Here is a 21,001-nt window from a genome sequence, read left to right on the forward strand (position 1 = left end):
GAACAGGCTGGGTTCTCTCAGCCTTGTTACTTAGATGATCGTTTCCTGACGGTGACTCCAGTGAATCTTACGTAATACAATTGCGCCCATCAGCCAAGGAGACAATATTAGTTTCATGTTCAGACACTTTGTTATTGTTCCTTTAAATAAGTGGAGATTACTGAAACACTGCTCCTCTTTGCCAATATTAAGAAAATGTACGTCGTTAGGCAATAGATGGCAGTGTTTCCACAGATTTTAATATCACAGTGACTCTTAAAGGGTCCCTGGCGCTCAGCTCCCCTGTAGCTCGCCGTGATCGTATAGTGGTTAGTACTCTGCGTTGTGGCCGCAGCAACCTCGGTTCGAATCCGAGTCACGGCAGGAGAGGAGAAGACTTTTGGAAAAGAATAGCGCAGGTCCCAAGCTGTAGCCCATCCAACATTTTGCAACCAGGCATAGAATAATAAAAATCAATAAAACAGAAACTGCTACAAATATTTTAAACTTTAGAGAGATGACATATGCAGAGTGGCTTCATTAATGCCCGAACCCTGTTGCAAGCATGTTGTATGTGGGTTATTTTATTTGCCTTGACGGATAATATGATAAAACTGGAGTGTAGTGGACATGTAATTATTATTAATTACAACTACTTAAGCTCTGCTTTGAGCAGACTCGTCAAGTCTGCTTGCTTTTGAGCCTTGCCAGGGCTGTACAGTAATAACAACCCTGAATTATTTGGAAAGATGTCAGCGGGAGATGTGGAAATCCTGTTTAACCAGGCATGAATTGTTGTTAGGAGGTTTTTTTCAGGATGACAGAGAGAAAATGAACTGTCCCTTATCAGTAATTGCAGGAAACATTTTGTTTCTATGATATGAACTGGCTGTAATTTAACTTTCCTGCCTCATTGGATAATGTAAGAAGTCAGTTGTTGCTCAAAACGAAATTCTATGAAGTGGGCATTTGGGTCTGATAAAGGGCATATTATAAGTAGACAATGGGGCTCAAGCAATAAATAATGTCCATATATGGTGGAACTTTTTAAATGACATTTTCCAAAAGACTGGGGTTTGTGTTATAAATGGCTAAATGTTGAACTAATGTGAGTAACACAGCTTTAATGGACCTTTCTCCAGGACTTAAAAACATGAACAATACAGCCTGAAAATGTCAAATATAAGTATGTTATAATGAGGTTTACTGCTCTAAAATTCCACCATGTTTTAAATGAAGGATCACTAGAAGGTGCTTTTTAAGGCCTGTAGGCCCAATTTTATGGATGACTGAGCAAAAACTCATGTTTGTTATTTATGTAACACTAAAAAAATTTCAAATAAAAATATATGCTGAGGGTAGGACCAGATTCTATTTAGTTGTGCCAGAGTCAGTGAATTCTTAGAAATAATATTCTAGAAAAATTGCAATGAATATCGCCCCTCTCTTCCAAAAAAAAAAAAAAGAGCCATTTCTATTTGATTAGGGGCTCAGAAAGATCGGCCTCAGACTGTCATGAAGTAAAATATATGTATATATCTGTTTATTGTTTCTTCCACGACTCATTTCCAAAACCATTTTCTACTCTGAGGTCTCTTCTTCCTGTGGTTTATTCTCTAAACCTCCCCATCCCACCCCTCAGCCCCGTATTTCTCACAAATTCTGCCTTCCCATCTCCAAAGGGCCTCGCCTGGCCTCTGTCTCAAGTCTGCAAGACCTCCTCAGCTGGCTGGTACTAATAATGCTTCTAAGAAGACAGCTGAACTGCAATTGTTCTTTAATTTAAAACAGCTTAAAAAATAAGCCCAACCCAAGGCTTTTTGTATTCTGTTAGGAGACTGAAAATGCAATGAATTAATCATTTGGGGAAGGAGATTGTGTCAGCCAGAATCCAGTGGTTGCAAGTGACAGAAACACAACATGTACTGATTTAAAGAGAGGCATAGATATAGGCACAGGTACAAGGGGATTTCAGAAACAATAGGAACTAGGTTATTAAAGATGATCAGGACACACTCTCTCCATCTCATCCCACATTTCTTTCTGAATGTTGTCTTTATTCTCTCAAACTAACTTCTTTTTTTTTTCCCCTTCGATGTTACTTTTATTTCTTTCCTTTGTTTCTCCCAAAAGGACAATGTTGCGATTTTCACACATTTTGATATAAGTTTCACCAGGCAAACTAAAACCAAATGCATTACAAAGGCAAGTAGGGAAAACAGTGGGTCACTTGAGATGGACACCTGCTAGGTTGGTATTACATTTTACTTTTTTTTTTTTAAACATCTTTATTGGAGTATAATTGCTTTACAATGGAGTGTTAGTTTCTGCTTTATAACAAAGTGAATCAGTTATACATATACATATGCCCCCATATCTCTTCCCTCTTGCGTCTCCCTCCCTCCCATCCTCCCTATCCCACCCCTCTAGGTGGTCACAAAGCACCGAGCTGACCTCCCTGTGCTATTCGGCTGCTTCCCACTAGCTATCTATTTTACGTTTGGTAGTGTATATATGTCCATGCCACTCTCTCGCTTTGTCACAGCTTACCCTTCCCCATCCCCATGTCCTCAAGTCCATTCTCTACATCTGCATCTTTATTCCTGTCCTGCTCCTAGGTTCTTCAGAACCTTTTTTTTTTTAGATTCAATATATATGTGTTAGCATGCAGTATTTGTTTTTCTCTTTCTGACTTACTTCACTCTGTAAGACAGACTCTAGGTCCATCCACCTCACTACAAATAACTCAATTTCATTTCTTTTTATGGCTGAGTAATATTCCATTGTATATATGTACCACATATTCTTTATCCATTCATGTGTCGATGGACACTTAGGTTGCTTCCATTTCCTGGCTATTGTAAATAGAGCTGCAGTGAACATTGTGGTACATGACACTTTTTGAATTATGGTTTTCTCAGGGTATATGCCCAGTAGTGGGATTGCTGGGTCATATGGTAGTTCTATTTTTAGTTTTTTAAGGAACCTCCATGCTGTTCTCCATAGTTGTATCAATTTACATTCCCACCAACAGTGCAAGAGGGTTCCCTTTACTCCACACCCTCTACAGCATTTATTGTTTGTAGATTTTTTTTTTTTTTTTTTTTTTTTTTGCAGCATGCGGGCCTCTCACTGCTGTGGCCTCTCCCGCTGCAGAGCACAGGCTCTGAACGCGCAGGCTCAGCGGCCATGGCTCACGGGCCCAGCCGCTCCGCAGCATGTGGGATCCACCCAGACCGGGGCACGAACCCGTGTCCCCCGCACTGGCAGGCGGACTCTCAGCCACTGCGCCACCAGGGAAGCCCTGTAGATTTTTTGATGATGGCCATTCTGACCGGTGTGAGGTGATACCTCATTGTAGTTTTGATTTGCATTTCTCTAACGATTAGTGATGTTGAGCATCCTTTCATGTGTTTGTTGGCAATCTGTATATCTTCTTTGGAGAAATGTCTATTTACGTCTTCTGCCCATTTTTGGATTGGGTTGTTTGTTTTTTTGATATTGAGCTGCATGAGCTACTTGTAAATTCTGGAGATTAATCCTTTGTCAGTTGCTTCATTTGCAAGTATCTTCTCCTATTCTGAGGGTTGTCTTTTCATCTTGTTTATGGTTTCCTTTGCTGTGCAAAAGCTTTTAAGTTTCATTAGGTCCCATTTGCTTATTTTTGTTTTTATTTCCATTTCTCTAGGAGGTGGGTCAAAAAGGATCTTGCTGTGATTTATGTCATAGAGTGGTCTGCCTATGTTTTCCTCTAAGATTTTGATAGTGTCTGGTCTTACATTTTCAAACTAACTTCTACATGGCAGGAAACATGGCAACCAGCAGCAATTCCTGATCTTTACACTTACAGCATTGCTGCCTGCAGGAAAGCCCCTTAGGTACTATTCAAAAAATCCCGGGGAAAGATCTGATTGGCTTGGTTTGGGTCAGGTGTCCATTACTGGGCCAATCAGTGATGTCCATGGGGACAGAGTCATGTAGTGCAGAGAGTGCCCTTGCCTTGTGTTAGGGCCAGTCCTGGAAACACCTCACTATTTTCCCACTGCATTCCTAGACCCACCATTTGGTGGCTGTCTATTTCCACAAAGCCATGAGTTCAGTTCCCAAACTATTAACATCTCTACTACCTTGTGAAAAAAGAAAAGCAGTTGGGGGGTGGATAGTGGAGGGTGTCAGAATATGACAATTTTGTGGACTCAACTTGGAGCTTAGGGACATAATCAGAGGAACTGCTTGAACAAGCGAGCATGTCACGTTCTCCCTGCTCTGTGTCCACCCAAAGGGTGCAGGTGCTTTCTTGCCCTTGGTGACTACTTTCCCAGCCTGGCCAGGAGAGAGCACAAAGTCTTCTGACTCTGCAGGCAAAAATCTACTTGAACTTGGGCAAGTTACCTAAGCTCTCAGAGTCACATAAATAAAGAGGAGGGAGTTAATGCAAGAATTAAAAGAGGAATGTACAAACAAATAAACAAAAAACACTTAGTACTGAGGCTCGTAATACAAATGCAACACTGGCACCTAGTAGGGTTGCAACAAATAATACTTATTCTTATTCATTCAGGGCTACATGGTGCCCTTCTCCTCCACCCAGCCGCCATGGGTAGAACCTCTAGAGTGAGATTTCCATTAGGAAACAGGGTCCTCGCCATGGTTTCAGACATTTTAAAAAGTGATGGTGTAGACTGTAAACCAGGGGTAGCACAAGTCAGAGTCCACTAAGTGACCAGATCTTTATTCAAGTTTGCCATCCTGGTTCACCCCTCTTTACATGGCTCCCGTGACCGAGGGTCATAAAAATCAGGGGTTGTTTTCATCAACAGAGAGTTTGTGGACATTGGGTTTCCTATCTTGCCTTCTTGCTGATGTTGAAAGAAATTGAGTTTTAGTTCTAAAACCCATATCAAGTTGGTTTTCAGAAACGTTAAAGCCTGAGTTATCAGAGGAAATTAATTCTAATTTTTAATTATATTAACTTCGAGACTGTATGAGCTTTTAGTTTTTTAAAAAGCATTTTACAGATATCTCAACAGATCCCATTGGTACTTCCATGCTCACATTGTCTGCATTTTATACCAAAGCCAATACCTGCTGATGGAAAATCAGAGTGAGTCTGATCTAATCTTTCAGAAAATGTCTCTCCAAAATGTCAACTATAAAGGATTTCAGGGCAAAGTAAGTCATTCACAAACTAGACTCCCTGACAACTTTTTAACATTATGGATGAAACATTAGAGTATAACAGAATCTTTGTTTTGATCGTATGGCTTTGGCAGCTGTAGCTCTCACCCATCAATGATATTGTTATCGCTTAGATTTGTTTATTCAAATTGTAAAATAATTTGCTTATTGAAAAGTCAGGAAGCCTCCTTTGTCGTCTTTTCTTAGGCATCAACTAAAATAGCAAGAGGAAGTCTTAATTCTCTGTATAACCTATTACTTTATGTCCCTCATGTTGGTGTAGCTGCAGTGGCCTACGGAGTTTGCTCAAGTAAAACATTTTACCTGTGTAGCTGTAATGGAGTAACTAAATTAAAAATTCAGAACTACATATGCTTGCTTTATTACCATAAGCTTATGGCTTTAGCTGAATGCCTCTTTCTTGCTCTCTAAGAGAGCCTAGAGTAGGCCAGACCTGTTTTCTTAATCTCCATCATTAACCTGTTGAATTGAAGAGAGTTTATATTCCTCTATGTTCTATTCCATACTTTAGTGAGCTTTCATAAATAAAACAAATTAACATTTATTTTTCTGATCAAGTCATCAGTTGAACAGCCTCAAGTAAATTGGTAATCAAACAAGTACTTCATTATTTCAAAATCAACATCTATCTAGTCCCTAATTATAAAGAAGGTAAAGTTTGTTTCTGTGCAACAGAAATACACTAATGCATAGAAAATGGTTTCTTAGAACCACATCCGAATGGATGGAATTCACTTTCAGGGAGCAGTGTGGGGCAGAAAGGATGGATGGAGGCGTGGCTGCCATCCCCACAGTGGAGGCAGGAGGTAGCCTAGCTCACTGGAGCGGCAGTGTCCCCAGGAGTGGCAGCTGGTGGTGACTTGCAGCAAGAGAGCACTTATCCACCGTCAGCTGCAGCAACTTCACCCACAGGATCCGAGCCCTGAGACATGACATGTGGGCTGTTTCTGCTCTCCATAGCTCAACCAAGAGGAAGCGTGAGACACCTTTCTGGTGCCCCTGCCTGTTCTAAGGTGTTGTGACTTATCTCAATCACATCACCCTGAAAGGCTGAAGATCCGTGGCAAAGGCCTGGAAACGTGGGTCTTCCAGGGAACTGACTGGCGGAGGAAAATCCCCACAAAAGCTGAATCAGAGCGAAAGCTTTTCTAGGCAGATGGGGATTCAAATCCCACCTCTGCTGCTCTGACAGCTTGACTTTGCACCTGACCGCTTTGTGCTTCAGTTGATTAGCAAAACAGGGGGAATATGAGGGTTAGATAAGGTGATGCATATCTGGTGTGACTCCCGGGGATGATGACAGTGAAGGGAAGGATTCCATCCCTTCCCAGGAACACACTTTTTGTTCTCTGTTGCTTTTGTGGACTTACCAGCCTTCAAAAGTTAACCCCTCCAAAAACAAACCAAAAAACATGCCTTGGATGCAACCTCTGGTCGGCAGCAATTTTAACCCTCTCGTGTCTTCACCTAAGCCCTGCCATCAGATTTCAGGTCACGTTGCCACTGGAAAGATGAACTTCTGTTTTCCAGCTTGTTTGACAATGAGCAAAGAGCTAGGTGGGGAGGTCAAGGTCAAGCCGACTCCAAGATAAACATGAGTTGCCACTAGATGGCGCTGCTTGTTGTTATTCATCAAAGACAAGGGGCTCTTTTTTTTTTTTTCTTTCTTTCTTTCCTTTTTTTCTCTCTCCACGGACTCCTGGCTCAGGGTGTCTGCAACTGGGATCCTAATCATACCAGAATTCTTCTGTTCTCTGAAGGGAGGTTCTATTTTCAGCATATTATCATCAAGATCTGAGGACCAAACAGATCCCGCCTACAATCTGGGGGAATTACCCCAACAGTGTTGCCTTTATCCAGAGGTGATTTTAAAAGAATATATTGTATTTGGACGTCAACGTTCAAAGGCTCCGAGGCAGAAAATTCCATTTCAAAAGAAAATGTGATTAATGAAGCCACATAGATCCTGTAGATTTATGTCGAGTCTGGAGCAGTTTCAGAAATCACACAACACAAATCAAAGACGCGGGTTTTCCTACACCCTCCCTCACTTTCTCTTATTCTTATTTCCGCGCCATCTCATCCTTTCCTCCCCTCTTTCCCTTTCGCAGTTTCGTGAATACATGTATCCCAAACTCCAAAACAAGAGGGAACTTGATCAGAAATCCTAAATACAGCTGGTTTCAGGCTCCAGCCATCACCATTCCTCCTCGTTCTTCCCCCAAGAGATGCAAAGTCAAGGTTGAAGCTGTAGCAATGAACTCACACACCTCACAGACTGCTTATAAAAGCTGAGTCAATTCTGGAACTCCATGTAGTAAGACTCCCAGCTTTAGTGAGGGGTCTTACTTAAAGAAAGCCAAATTTAAAACATAATGTGGATCCTTACTAAAGGTTTTCTAGAAGAGGTGGTATGGGAATTCTAGAGACTGCCTCACGTAGAAATGTATTCAAAAATCTCCTTTAGATCTAACTCTGTCTCCTTCAAACCCCCCACTTATATCAGCCTCTACTTGTGCCCCTGACTTTCCTCCAGGTTCTTGAACCATCCACTCTTCTATACTCTATTCCTACGTCCTGTTCACACTCCCTGCTTCTTTCATAAACTCTGTACTCCCTGACGTGCTGGGAGCCCCCTCAGGGCCCTGCAAGGGGTGTCTTCAGGCCAGTCTGACTACATTTGCTTCCACAAATGAGCCCATTACCCAGAGTTTCAACGTAGAGTACAGTACCATGTAATCGAGTGAGTGTCCTGGAGTGGTCTGGTGGTGAAGCACATGAGCTGTGGAACCAGATTCATATGTTGAAATTCCAATTCTACTCTTTACTTGCGAGGTGACCTTCGACAAGTTACTAAGCTTATTTGTGCCTCCGCTTATCCATATGTATCTCCCTCAAAGGGTTGTTGTGAGGCGCGAATGAACTAGTATAGGTAAAGCACTTAGAAGACTGTCTGGTTCAAAAAAGTACAGTATTCACTGTAACTATTATTATTATCATAATTGATAAATTATTACTATTATTATATGCCAGATATAATGATAGGTAAACAGATGGTAAGAGTATACAAAATAGACAATATCTTTGTCTTCATGGAGCTTTTGGGCTAATGGAAGAAACAGATAAGTCAACTGGCTCTTGCCATGCAGCATGACAAGATTATGAAAAGGAAAGCCACAGGTATGACACCAGTACACATAGATCTTTAGTTCCTAGTTGGGAGTCTAGAGAAAGCTTCCCTTTGGCACTGAGACCCAAAAGGGGTCAAGGATTCATCTTTACAGAGAAAGCTACCAATACACTCATCTCTTCCAGGTTTTGTGGGAAGAGCATAAGCAGAAAAGAGGGAACCTTGTTCCCATCTTTCTTGGGTTTCAGCCCAGCTCTAATGCAGTGAGTATTGAAGGGAGCCCAGCGCCATTTAGCAACTTGGGAGTTCTGCATCTTTAGGAACTCTAGGAGGCTCCCAGAACAGGGCACATATAAAAGCAGTCAGAGCGAAAAGATAAAAATTGACTTATTTCTGATTGTCCTCCTGGGCACTCCCTGAAATACCCAGGCATCTCTTCAGCTAGAGAGTGGTGAGGGCAAGGGTGGACAGTCTATGACATCTGCTAGGCTTGATGAAGCAGCCGGGAAATAGAAAGGTCTATATGCATTGGAAAGTAAGTTTTTCTTTTTCCTGCTTTTAAGGAATCATAAGCTATCTAGTTTAATCACTTAGCAAACGTATACTAAATGCCCATACTGTAAAACATGGAGATGCAATAATAAAGACAAAGCAAGCTCTGAATGAGCTTGCAATCTAAAGGAGAAAATAGGCATAAATTTGATTACAATCCATCAGAACGTGTCACCATAAAGCCTCGTGGGAACACAGAGGAGGTACAGAAGCCATATAAGCCAGACATGCAGCCTGTATCTGACTTACAGAGATTACAGTGGTAGAAGGTGGGGAGGGTACAAGATGAAGGCAGCGACAGGAAAGTCATTTAGAGATTAGCAAGGTTATCATACTATGAACAGAAGACTCTCTTTTTCCTTTAAGCCCAAAATTGTCATATAAATTTAAGATTCTTTCTGAGTCACAGTTCAGGAGGATTTGGAAACACTCCCAGACAAGACCACTCCTCTATTCTCCCAGCCAGTGTCACCTTCATATCCAAAGCATTCCCAGGGAAGAAAGGCAAAGGGAAAAGAGAGTAAGCCGTTGAAAACAGATGAAAGAGATAAAAGAAGAAAGGATGTTGTGCCTATACAGAGACATGGCTGCTACCAAACTCTCCAAGGAAGCTCATTTTTCTTCTTGTAATCATAAAGGATACCCAGGTTTACCCATTCTGTATATAATAGTTTGCATCTGCTAACCCCAAACTCCCAATCCATCCCTCTCCCACACCCCACCTCCTGCAACCACAAGTCTGTTCTCTATGTCTGTGAGTCTGTTTCTGTTTTATAGATAGGTTCATTTATGTTGTATTTAGATTCCACATATAAGTGATCATATGGTATTTATCTGTCTGTCTTACTTCACTTAGTATGATAATATCTAAGTCCATTCATGTTGCTGCAAATGGCATTATTTTGTTCTTTTTTATGGCTCAGTAGTATTCCATTGTGTATACGTACCACATCTTCTTTATCCATTTATCTGTCAGTGGACATTTAGGTTGTTTCCGTGTCTTGGCTATTGTGAGTAGTGCTGCTATGAACATAGGGGCTACTATATAGCACAGGGAACTATATTCAATATACTGTGATAAACCATAATGGAAAAGAATATCAAATATATATATATATATATATGTATAACTGAATCACTTTGCTGTACAGCAGAAATTAATACAACATTGTAAATCAACTACAATTAAAAGAAAGGAATACCCAGGTGAGATTCCCCCCTGTAGAGAAACAACCGAGATGCAGAGGCTGAGCATATTTCTTTCATTCTTTCACTCATTCATTCATTTCAACTAACACTTATTGAATATCTGTTCTATTAAGGTGTTATTCTATGTGTTGGGGGAAAATGAATGAAATAAGGCCTCTGCAGTGAAGTAGCTCATGGTGCAATAAGACAGACAGCCAAGCAAATCAATATTACAGTTCCACAAAAAAAGCTTTTGACGCACCATGGCAATCCTGCAGTTTGACGTAAAACTGGGGATTAGGTGGCCTGAGATAAGCTTTTGTGAATATACGCACAGAAAAAGGATGTAGCAATATCTGAAATTCCAATCACACTAAATTCCAGATGTGCAAAGAAAATGTAGTCTCTTTATATTGCTTATTATCAATCTGGCCTTTCTTTTTTTTTTTTTTTTTTTTTTTTTTTTTGGGCTGTACGCGGGCCTCTCACTGCTGTGGCCTCTCCCGTTGCGGAGCACAGGCTCCGGACACACAGGCCCCGCGGCCATGGCTCGCGGGCCCAGCCGCTCCGCGGCATGTGGGATCCTCCGGGATCGGGGCACGAACCCGTGTCCCCTGCATCGGCAGGCGGACTCTCAACCACTGCGCCACCAGGGAGGCCCAATCTGGCCTTTCTTATAAGCCCCACCCTATGGGTAGAAAGGCAGGAAATAACTAACTGCCCAATTCAGTTTAAATTTTAGTCCAGTCCCCAGATGTAAATATTCCCTATAGCTAATGCTCAGTCTCTCTGAATAGTGGTTTAGTCTTCATTATTTCTGCCCCTTTCCCCCAAATTCTCTACACGGTGGCCTCAGGTGCATGGTTGGGGCAGGTAGCAGGGCTCATGTGATACTTTGGGGGTTCAGGGAGGGGGTCATAGGCCACGCAGCATCCCTGTTTTGCCCTCTATTCCTGCTGGGACACGTGCTGAAGACAATGGTGGCAAACCTTGTATTCTGGCTCCTTTCACCTTGGTCAGGTTCTCGTGGCCCTTCCTGGCCGACTCAGCCACAACCTGGCTCTCTCAGATGCTAAGGATCCCTTTAAACCTCTGCCACATGACCTATCTGGCCCCATGGAAGACTCACTGAGTCTCAATTCATCTGAGTACTATGGGAATTGGTGGGTCATCTGTGTCATTCAAAAACCTAGAGCCGAGCAGTAAAATTCATTTCAGATACTCTGCCTGTCCACACCTCAGACTAAACACCATGTCTCCTAGGTAGGGATCGGGGACTTGAGCCCTCCCTATTTACCCTCATCTCTAGTCCAAAGGCTCATGAGGGGAAATTGGAACAGACCTGGTCAGTTCACCCTTCATCCTCTCTCTCTAATTATCCCCCAAATGCTGGCAGCCCTGGAAGAGTGGACTTCCCTTCTCCACCTCTTCTTCCTACCTAGATGTACCTTAGGTAAAATTCTACCCAGGCCGTCAAAACTAACCCCCAGATATGTCAACTTGGAGGTAAAGGAATTTAAAAAAAATCCTTTCCCTCTCTATAACGCCTGTCTCTCCTGCCCATTATCTCACTAAAAATGCCAAGAACCTACCCTCAGAGATTGGCCTCTGAGTCAGTAAGCCCCTTGGCTCAAGTCTCTGAGAGATGCAGTGAAGCAATGATTTAAGAAGGAAATTAAATTCATGTCTTTAATATCTACCAAGAGCATATCAGTTGTAAGATAATAGAATTGTATTTCTCTGCCTTCTAATTGGGTAGTCCAAGGAATGTCATTCTGCAGGTCACCTCTGGGTAAACTGTGGCAAGTGTTTCAAGCTCAAATAAATTTAGGGGATGCTGAGATAAACAAGGTTAAATAGGTTTATTTAATGGGAAACCATCAGAGCCCTTAATATACTAACGTGTTCTGGGAACACGTAGTTTCCCAAAGTTATTTGACCATGGAGCACTGTTTTTCACATCTTCTGGAAACAGTGTCCTGCAGAATATAGGGATGAAAGACGCTGACATTCTTGGTCCCCAGAATCAGTGAATACCTCTATCCCTCCATCCCATCTTCATTAAGTCAGCAAAGTGTTAAGGCAGTTGTGTCTCTATTTCTTGTTTCCTAACTGGGCCCTCTCTCTACTCTCTCAAACCCTGTGCTTATTTTTAATGAAAACAGCTGTGACGTCAGTGTTAGAAGCATGAAATACCTGGAATTAGACAGTCAGAGACGCTAGAAATTATAAGCGTTTATACCAAAATAAACAAACAAGCATAACCCCATTTATTCCAAAATGAGAGGTAAAAGGACTCAATTCCCAGGAACTCTCTGGTGGAGAAGCAGGCCGGCCTGAGTTGCCCTTGTGATGGATGGGAAATGGATGACGGCTCATGGTTCAGGAATGCAAAATAAAGATCTTATGACTTTCAGTATAAAAATATATATGGTGTAAGATTACTGTACCATTCCCCACAATCAGAAAGAATATTCCCTGCACGGCCTCAACAGTGAAAACAGAATCTGAGTAGACAGAAAACTGGGATCAACGGGAAAGTTCTGGCAAATGTGCTTTGCAGAGAACATAATGATCTTAAAATAGGTTCCCTAAAAGGAGCATTATGTAGGAAAAATAACCAAATCTCAAGGGATATAGATGAGTTTCTTGGGGGAGACAATGATGGATGAGAGGAGATGGCAAGAGAAAACCATAGACTGCTGGGATAATGGGCCCAGCGACCCTTTTACCTTCCTCAAACTTTTCTTCTGTCCTTGTGTAAACAGAGGAGAGGCCTGACTCGACACGCAAAGTGAAAAAGGGGGGAAAATTTGATATTTCATGTGCAGCCACATGTGGGCTGAAAGTATAACTCATAAAAAAATCCTTCTCATCATACACATCTCTGTGTAAGCAGGATTGATTTACACGAGTAGCTTCAGTGTGAGAAAACACCGTGAGCACACAGGAAAACAGTAGGGAGTTCCAGGGCCCCAGAAGAATCAGATATTACTGGCCACTCTGTGCTTTCATGTAGAGGAGCAATAAAGCATCTTTAAGAATGAGGTTAGAGCAGGGCTTGCCTGGTGGCGCAGGGTTTGAGAGCCTGCCTGCCAATGCAGGAGACACGGGTTCGTGACCCAGTCCGGGAAGATCCCACCCGCCACGAAGCGGCTGGGCCCGTGAGCCATGGCCGCTCAGCCTGTGCGTCCGGAGCCTGTGCTCCGCAACGGGAGAGGCCACAACAGTGAGAAGCCCCCGTACCGCAAAAAAAAAAAAAAAAAAAAAAAAAAAAGAATGAAATTAGAACACTTCTTGCTCCTAACCCTATTGCCACTCCCTGCCCTCTCAGTCCTCCTCAAAACAAAACATGATACATGTATTATTTTCTATTTTCTTCTACGTTATTTTCTAAGTACAAAACATGATATATGCATTATTTTCTATTTTCTAAGTTGATATATGCGTTATTTTCTATTTTCTAAGTCAATCAATCAAAAGTAGTTATATTGGTAGCTGCCCTCTCAGTCTTCCTCAAAACAAAGCACGATATATGCTATTTTCTAGGTCAATCAATCAAAAGTAGTTATACTGGTAGCACCATTTGAATTAATTTGTAAAATTGCTATTGTTCTTCAGGCATATTTGTTCCTCAGGAAAGAGTCGTTAGAGATAGGAGTGGTAATTTGAGCTGTCATGAATCCCTATGGCTCTTAAATAAATAAAATAAAAGCCATCCATACCAAGACTACTGTTGTTGAGAATCCAGAACTGTGGAAATGCCTCTGCTGCTTCCAGACCAGGCTGGGAGACTCATTGCTTAATGTGCCTACCAGCCTCCCCTCCCTTCAATTCTAGCAAATACTTTTTCGGTTTTAAGAACCTATTGGCCTATAAGCCTCACTGACTTTTAAATGTTAAAGTAGTTCAAACTGGATGTTTATCAGGTGCAATTGAAAGGTGCACAATGAATACATGGACCTTAGCAGAATTAAGAAGGAGCTTTACTTTCTTTTTCTTACTCCCTAAGAATGTTTACAGGAGACTTTTTAGAATACATGCCAGACTGGAAATACGGTGGTGAGCAAACAGGTTCTACTGACCGTCAGGGAGATCATGGCCTGTTGGGAAGAGCTAACACTCAATGATTGCTTGAAATTAATCAATTTCAAGTGTTTGGTGTTCTATAGGGAAAAGTAGCCAATACCTAGAGGCCTCATGTCTGGGTGGGGAGGAAGTGACAGTTTCCACAAGGAAGTGATGGTTAGTCTGACCTGAAGGTGGTTAGGGGTTAGTCCCATCTTCATGGGTCAAGGTCTCCTTTGCCATCATAACCCTGAATAGCATGGTAGCTACCTAAATTTTAAAATGTCTCTTTTGATTTTTCAACTAACTGAGCTGACACCAGCCAGTTTATCTGATAACATTAATGGGAATATGAGTTTTCCTATACTTTTCATATTCCTATAACATTATTAAGTTGAAAACACATAAGAGAAAATTTTGATCTGAATAAAATGAAGTGCTAAGTAGAAAAGTGGAATAAATAACCTTCAAGAAAAAAAAATATTACTTCTAATTCTTCTGTGATTAACTGACTTTAGAGTCTTAAATAGCTATAAAAATTCTGACATATCTATATACTTTTTTCACTCAATCAAAAATCATGAAAAGATACAAAAACTGGGTATGGTTTGGTGCAAAGAATATATACTTTTGTTGGACGTCACCTCTAAAGGTATCTCAAAATGAATATGTGCTAGAACTATACTCAATATTTTGTAATAACCTATAAGGGAAAGGAATCTAAAAAAGAATATATATATTCTTTATATATATATATATATATATATATATATATATATATATATATATATATATAAAATCTGAATCACTTTGCTGTACACCTGAAACTAACACAACATTGTAAATCAGTACTTCAGTAAAAATTATTTTTTAAAACATGAATCTGTGCTGCTATGCAAATTAGCACCTGCCCAATCCTAGTATGGCATCCTTTGCTTTGCTGAAATGTTTCCAGTTGTGATAAATCCACTGTCCACTGGTTTGTAGCAGGCAATTTACATTTGTGAACTCTCATGTGTAGATATCTCATATCTCATATCATATCTACATATGTAGATATGCTAACTCATATTGATAGCCCACCTTCTTATCTTCCTCAGTGGAAGAGGTAATCTGATTTACCATTTTTATACTCTATACAATGTATTCCTCTTAGTATCCATTGCATTCCTTTTATATTTTTATTATGTACTATATGCTATGCATTCCTTTAGTATCTTAAATTCCAGCTAGGTTTTGAATGACCTGTTATGTTCATGTACTTACATATTATCTCCGGAAGGAGTGTCTATACTCTTGAGATTAGGGACCAGGGCTTTGATGCCTTTTCAACTTTTTTCTATTATGCCCAAAGCATCTCATCCAATAATTAATATTGATATTAACTTAACAAATATTTCTTGACATGTATAAGACACTGTTTCTAGGTCAAGAATTTAGAAAGTAAATGTTCTTTCCGTTGGTGTGACTGCTACTTTTCTCATTTAACATCTGGTTAGAACTGTCATCTATGAAGAAAAAGGAAGGGAAGGAGGGAGGGAGGGAGGAAGGGAGGGAGGGAGGGAGGAAAGAAAAAGCTAACTTCTCTATATTTATGTATACTACCATTATTTCATGTGGTATTAAATGCCTCTTTTACATAAGATCAAGAGTTTTAAAATTATGTGCTAGTTCTGCAGCAAAACAGTTGCAGGCAGGATGTGAAAAAGAAATCAACACAATTTACTTATAATTAATTTAAAATTAAGTTAAAAATGAAAAAAACTGGCTTACTCTCAGTGGTGCTGCTGTTGAACTGTCATTTAAAAGCTTATATAATTAGTGGAAGCATGTTAATTGAATTATGGCATTTAAGTCAGCCTTGAGACAAGAGGGTCCCCTCTGATAGGCGAGACTGTGGTAATGCTGTAACCCATTGTCACCTGTTAGAAAGTTTCAGGACCCTGTCTCATCCTGCCCCTTAGTACTTTAGCTACCGGAATGTAGCCAAATCTTGATTTCTCTGGTGTTAATTATCTACTTTGTGGGTTTTTTGAGCCCTTGGATTCTTCTCCTCTTCCTTTCCATAGGTTGCTGAGTTGTTAGCGTTGATGGTAGGCTGGAGCCATGAAGAGGCCATGTGATTTACATCTATTGGTTTTCTGTTTTTTAAACTACCAAGTATCCTCACCAGTAAAACATAAAGTGTGTGTGGGAGGGAATGAAAATATTTGGGAAGTTGTTGTGGAGAAAGTGATTATCTTTTCAGCCTTCTCTTTAATAATGTCGCTGTTGATTAAAGCTTAGAGAAAATACTGAAGCAGGAGTTCGCATGAGTTTGGGGGCTGTTTGGGGACTCTAATTGTCCATGTTAACTCCTTTTGACAGATGTTGTAGAATGAGCTAGCCATGTCCCTAACCTGATACTAATAAACAAAGTAGCCTTCGGAAATTTCCTGCCTCTTTCCAGGACTAAATTTACTCTATATAGTGAGATCACCACGGTTCCTTTCAACTCTAAAATTCTCCAATTTTTGGTCCTTTCACAAGGACAGTGCCATGTTTTCTAGAACTCTGATATGGATTGTTCGTCTTCTATGTCCTGGGGTGATAAAGCTGTACAGGCAGAATGTCTGCCAGCCAAACAAACCGATGGGAAGTGTAGCTGATGCCACTAAGGACAGGCAAAGGGCAGCATCAGAATGGTAGGTTCCTGCAGAAGAGGGAAAGCAAAAGAGAAGACAACAGAGAAGGGAAGGGAGAACCACACTGACATGTCTGAAAACAGCAATCCTGGGAAAGTTCTGTGAGCAGGGCCAGCCCCATAGTGTGAAGGACGTGGTGCAAAATGAGAACGTAGGGCCCCTTGTTCCAAAATGAAGAATTTCAAAATGTCGACCCTGTCTGTGGGCCTGGCTGGGAGGGATTAATTCTGTTTTCCAGGGGTTGAAATCACAGGAACCTCCCTCTCTGGATCCCCTGAATCTGCAGGGCTCACTTCAAGTCTGCTTCTCATTCAGCGCTATGTTTCTTTCTTGCTTGCTTTTTTTTTTTTCAACAGTGCTGCTAGCTGTATAAATATTTTACAGTTCCCCTATGAAAAGTTTCCAAGGGGCCCATGTTAAGGGAAAAAATCTTTGAAAGGATTTTTTCCATCACAATTAAAACCTTTCAAAGCACCAAGAGCTCCCCAGTCTCACTTTAGTGCAACAAACCTCTATTTTTTTTGACCAGTTTGGATGGCTCTGGGTCTGAAAGTAAGCCAGCCTCTTTGTTTGGTGACTTTGTGGGCTGCCGATAGACATTTGGAATTTAAATTCATTAGATACATGGCAGAGCTGGGGATGGAACCCACGGAGGGTTTAGGAATGCTGTGATCAGAAACTCTAACCCTGATTTCCTGTATCTCATTTACAGGGGTAAAATGACTATAAATCAAACTAAAGCTCATTTTGGCTCCCCAGATGAAGTCAAATGTACACTCTGACTTACGCATATACCATTTTTAGTTAACGCACCAATAAAAATAATTGTGCAAGCCTAAATTTGGAAGTATTCCCAGTGTTTATGACAAAACTTAATATAGCCAGGCACATTGAATGTAATATGGGAATTTTATTGAAATGAAATTAGTCCATCATGTAGGCTCCACATTTTCCTCAGATTTCTTGGACTTCATATGAGAGCTCTTCTGGGGACCCTAATAGGGTCCTGCAAAATTCAAGTACAGTATGTAGAGACAGAGTTCAGACTACAGCTGCACACTGGGTAGGATGGTGCACCTCGGGTTTCCGTGCAGCAAACCACACACGCTTTTCCAAGCATACCCCTACTCCCTACCCTGGGCTATAAGCAGCAGACATATTCTTGTGGTTTTGCTCAGGACACAGGTCTCCTGGAGAGGTGGAGATAGGGTTTGTTTGTAACTCTAATAAGCATGTTATGTGCCAGAGACCTATTATGTAACTTCCCTGGGGAACCAGCATGGCAGCAGCATTGCCTATGTCCATGTAGTTTGGTTGCTTGACCGTATTTAGGGATGGAAGTTCGGGGGCTATGGGATGCTTTTTGGCTGCTCGAAGGAGGACACAATATTTGTGCCTTTGAAATTTAGGGTTGGGGGTGGTGGTGTAGGGATAAGGATATTGGAATGAAGGAATTCAAATTCTGATATGGATTATATTTCATTTACAGTGGTTCACAAATTTTAATTTGTACATAAACACTTTCTGGGGCACTTGTTAAAAAAGCAAATGCCGGGCCTCCCTGGTGGCGCAGTGGTTGAGAGTCCGCCTGCCGATGCAGGGGATGCAGGTTCGTGCCCCGGTCTGGGAGGATCCCATATGCCGCGGAGCGGCTGGGCCCGTGAGCCATGGCCGCTGGGCCTGCGCGTCCAGAGCCTGTGCTCCGCAACGGGAGGGGCCACAACAGTGAGAGGCCCACATAACGCAAAAAAAGGAAAAAAAAAAAAAAAAAAAAAGCAAATGCCCAGGCCCCACCACAAGAGATTTTTAACTCATTACATCCTTAGATGGACCTAGGAATTGGCATTTTAAACAGCACCTTGGATGACATTGACACAGTGGGTCCCAGGATCTCAGTTTTTAAAATACTGTTATCAGGTTGGTGATCAATAGCAACAAACAGACTTCAATTTATTTAATTGCTGTAGTCTGAACGTTCCCCTCTAAATTCATATGTTGAAACCTAATCCCCAAAGTGATGGTGTGAGGAGGTGTGGCCATTGGGAGGTGATTAGGTGGAGCCATGAAGATGGAGCCCACATGAATGGGATTAGTGCCCTTATAAAAGAAACCCTAGAAAGCTCTCTTGCCCCTTCAGCCCTGTGAGGACACAGAGAGAAGGTAACCATCTAAGAACTAAGAATCAGACTCTAACCACTCACCAAATCTGCCAACACCTTGACCTTGGACTTCCAAGCCTCCAAAACTGAGAAATAAATTTCTGTTCTTTATAAGCCACTCAGTCTAGTTTATAGCATCCCGAAATGACTAAGACATTACTAAGTGTTTATTTTTAAGGTGTTACTATGTGCATAAGGAAAGGTCTGAACCATCTCCTTCACTGCCTTCGGACCACCATCTAGATAGGTATCTAGCCTACTTTTTTCCACCTCAGTAGACAGATATTTTATAGCTTCTTTTTATAGCCTGTTTCAGTGATTAATCATCATTACTGTTAAGACTTTTCTCCTTAGATCTATACAGATTCTTCTTGCTGAAATTGGAGCCCATTTCCCCCATTTCCCCCTCAGAAGACATAGAGAATAATTGGATTGTGTCTTGATAATAATCCTTTATGGATTTAAAGAAGGTCAAATGTATCTTCCCTTTAATCCACATGGCAAACAGTTTTGTTCATGGTCAGGGACCAGTTTCCATCCTTATGACTCCAATAGGTCCAAGGATGGCTGAATTAGGCCTGTACCTCACACACCTCAGGTGCCTACTCAGATTGCCTTCCCCAAAGCCATCTTGGAGGGACTCTGGGAATTTAAGGAGCTGTTTTTGGACATTGACATCACCACTTCCACAGTTTACATGGCGAGAGTAGCTGTCTCGTCTTTGACTTTCTCTTAAACTCCATTCTTTCTACTTTCCCTTGCCTTCCCTACATTTCATCCCTCTAATTAACAAACTATAAAACCTTGTCTGACCTCTGTGGTTGGAGCAGAAAATGAATTGGGGAATTTATGTGGGTTTTTTTGTTTTTTGGGGGGTATGCGGGCCTCTCACTGCTGTGGCGTCTCTCATTGCAGAGCACAGGCTCCGAACGCACAGGCTCAGCGGCCATGGCTCACGGGCCCAGCCGCTCCGCGGCACGCGGGATCTTCCCGGACCGGGGCACGAACCCACGTCCCCTGCATCAGCAGGCGGACTCTCAACCACTGCGCCACCGGGGAAGCGAATTGGGGAATTTAAATGGAAGTTGGGCACGACCTTTCCCCTCTGGGGCAGTGGCGGAAAGCCTCGGAGGTGGCCTCCTCCACTCATTCTTTGTGTAATTGTCTCCCTCTGAGTGTGGGCAGGGCCTGTGACTGTCTTCTCATCAACAGAATATAGTAAAGGTGGTGGGATACCATTCACATGATTATGTCATGTTTTATAAGACTCCATCTGGCTGGCGAACATGCCCCCATAGACTCTGCTTGCTGGCTTAGTGAAGCCAGTGGCTATGTGGGCAAAGCCCATGCAGCAAGCAACCATGAGTGGCACTTGGGGGCTGAGGGCAGTCTCCAGCCAACAGCCAGCAAGGAACTAGGGCCCTCAGTCCTACAACTGCAAGAAAATGAATTCTGTCAACAATCTAAATGAGCTTGGAAGCAGATTGTTCCCTGGTCAAGCCTTCCCATGAGAATGCTGCCTGGGCAACAACTTGATTGCAGCCTTGTGGGCTCCTAAGCAGAGGACCAATGCAAGCTGTGCTCAGAGTCCAGACCCACGTAAACTGTGGGATAATAAGTGTGTATTGTTTTAAGCCACTAACTTTGTGGTAATTTATTACTCAGCAATAAAAAATGAATAGAACAACTATTTGATTTGACTTACCTGGCAGTGTGTAGGGGGAACTATACAAGGCTGATGAGAGAAGGCCTCCAGAGAAACATTTAGCCTGGGAGGGCCAAGATCAAAGGGCACCTAGTATTTATATACTGGTAAATATTTCAGATTTTAGTGGATGAGGACCATGCTTGAAATCTTCTCAAACATTTACATAAAAGCCATTTCCCTTAAAACTTAATATTGATCATTAGAATAACAGCTCTCATTTACTAGCATACACTATGTGCCAGTCACACTTTGAAGTGCTTTGTATATACTAATTCATTTAATCCTCTTAAGTAGCCTATCAAATGAAAACCCCATTTTACAAATGAGGAAGCTG

The 21,001-nt window shown here is 41.7% G+C and overlaps 1 non-coding gene across 1 annotated transcript; it reads left to right on the forward strand.

Moving 5' to 3' along the window:
• Positions 1-291: 291 nt before the first annotated feature.
• TRNAH-GUG (transfer RNA histidin (anticodon GUG)) lies at positions 292-363 on the forward strand. Its single transcript has one exon. It is a non-coding gene; the product is annotated as a tRNA-His (tRNA).
• The last annotated feature ends 20,638 nt before the right edge of the window (positions 364-21,001 follow it).

This window comes from Mesoplodon densirostris, chromosome 6 (assembly GCF_025265405.1).
Source record: "Mesoplodon densirostris isolate mMesDen1 chromosome 6, mMesDen1 primary haplotype, whole genome shotgun sequence".
In the NCBI taxonomy this organism is placed as follows: domain Eukaryota; kingdom Metazoa; phylum Chordata; class Mammalia; order Artiodactyla; family Ziphiidae; genus Mesoplodon; species Mesoplodon densirostris.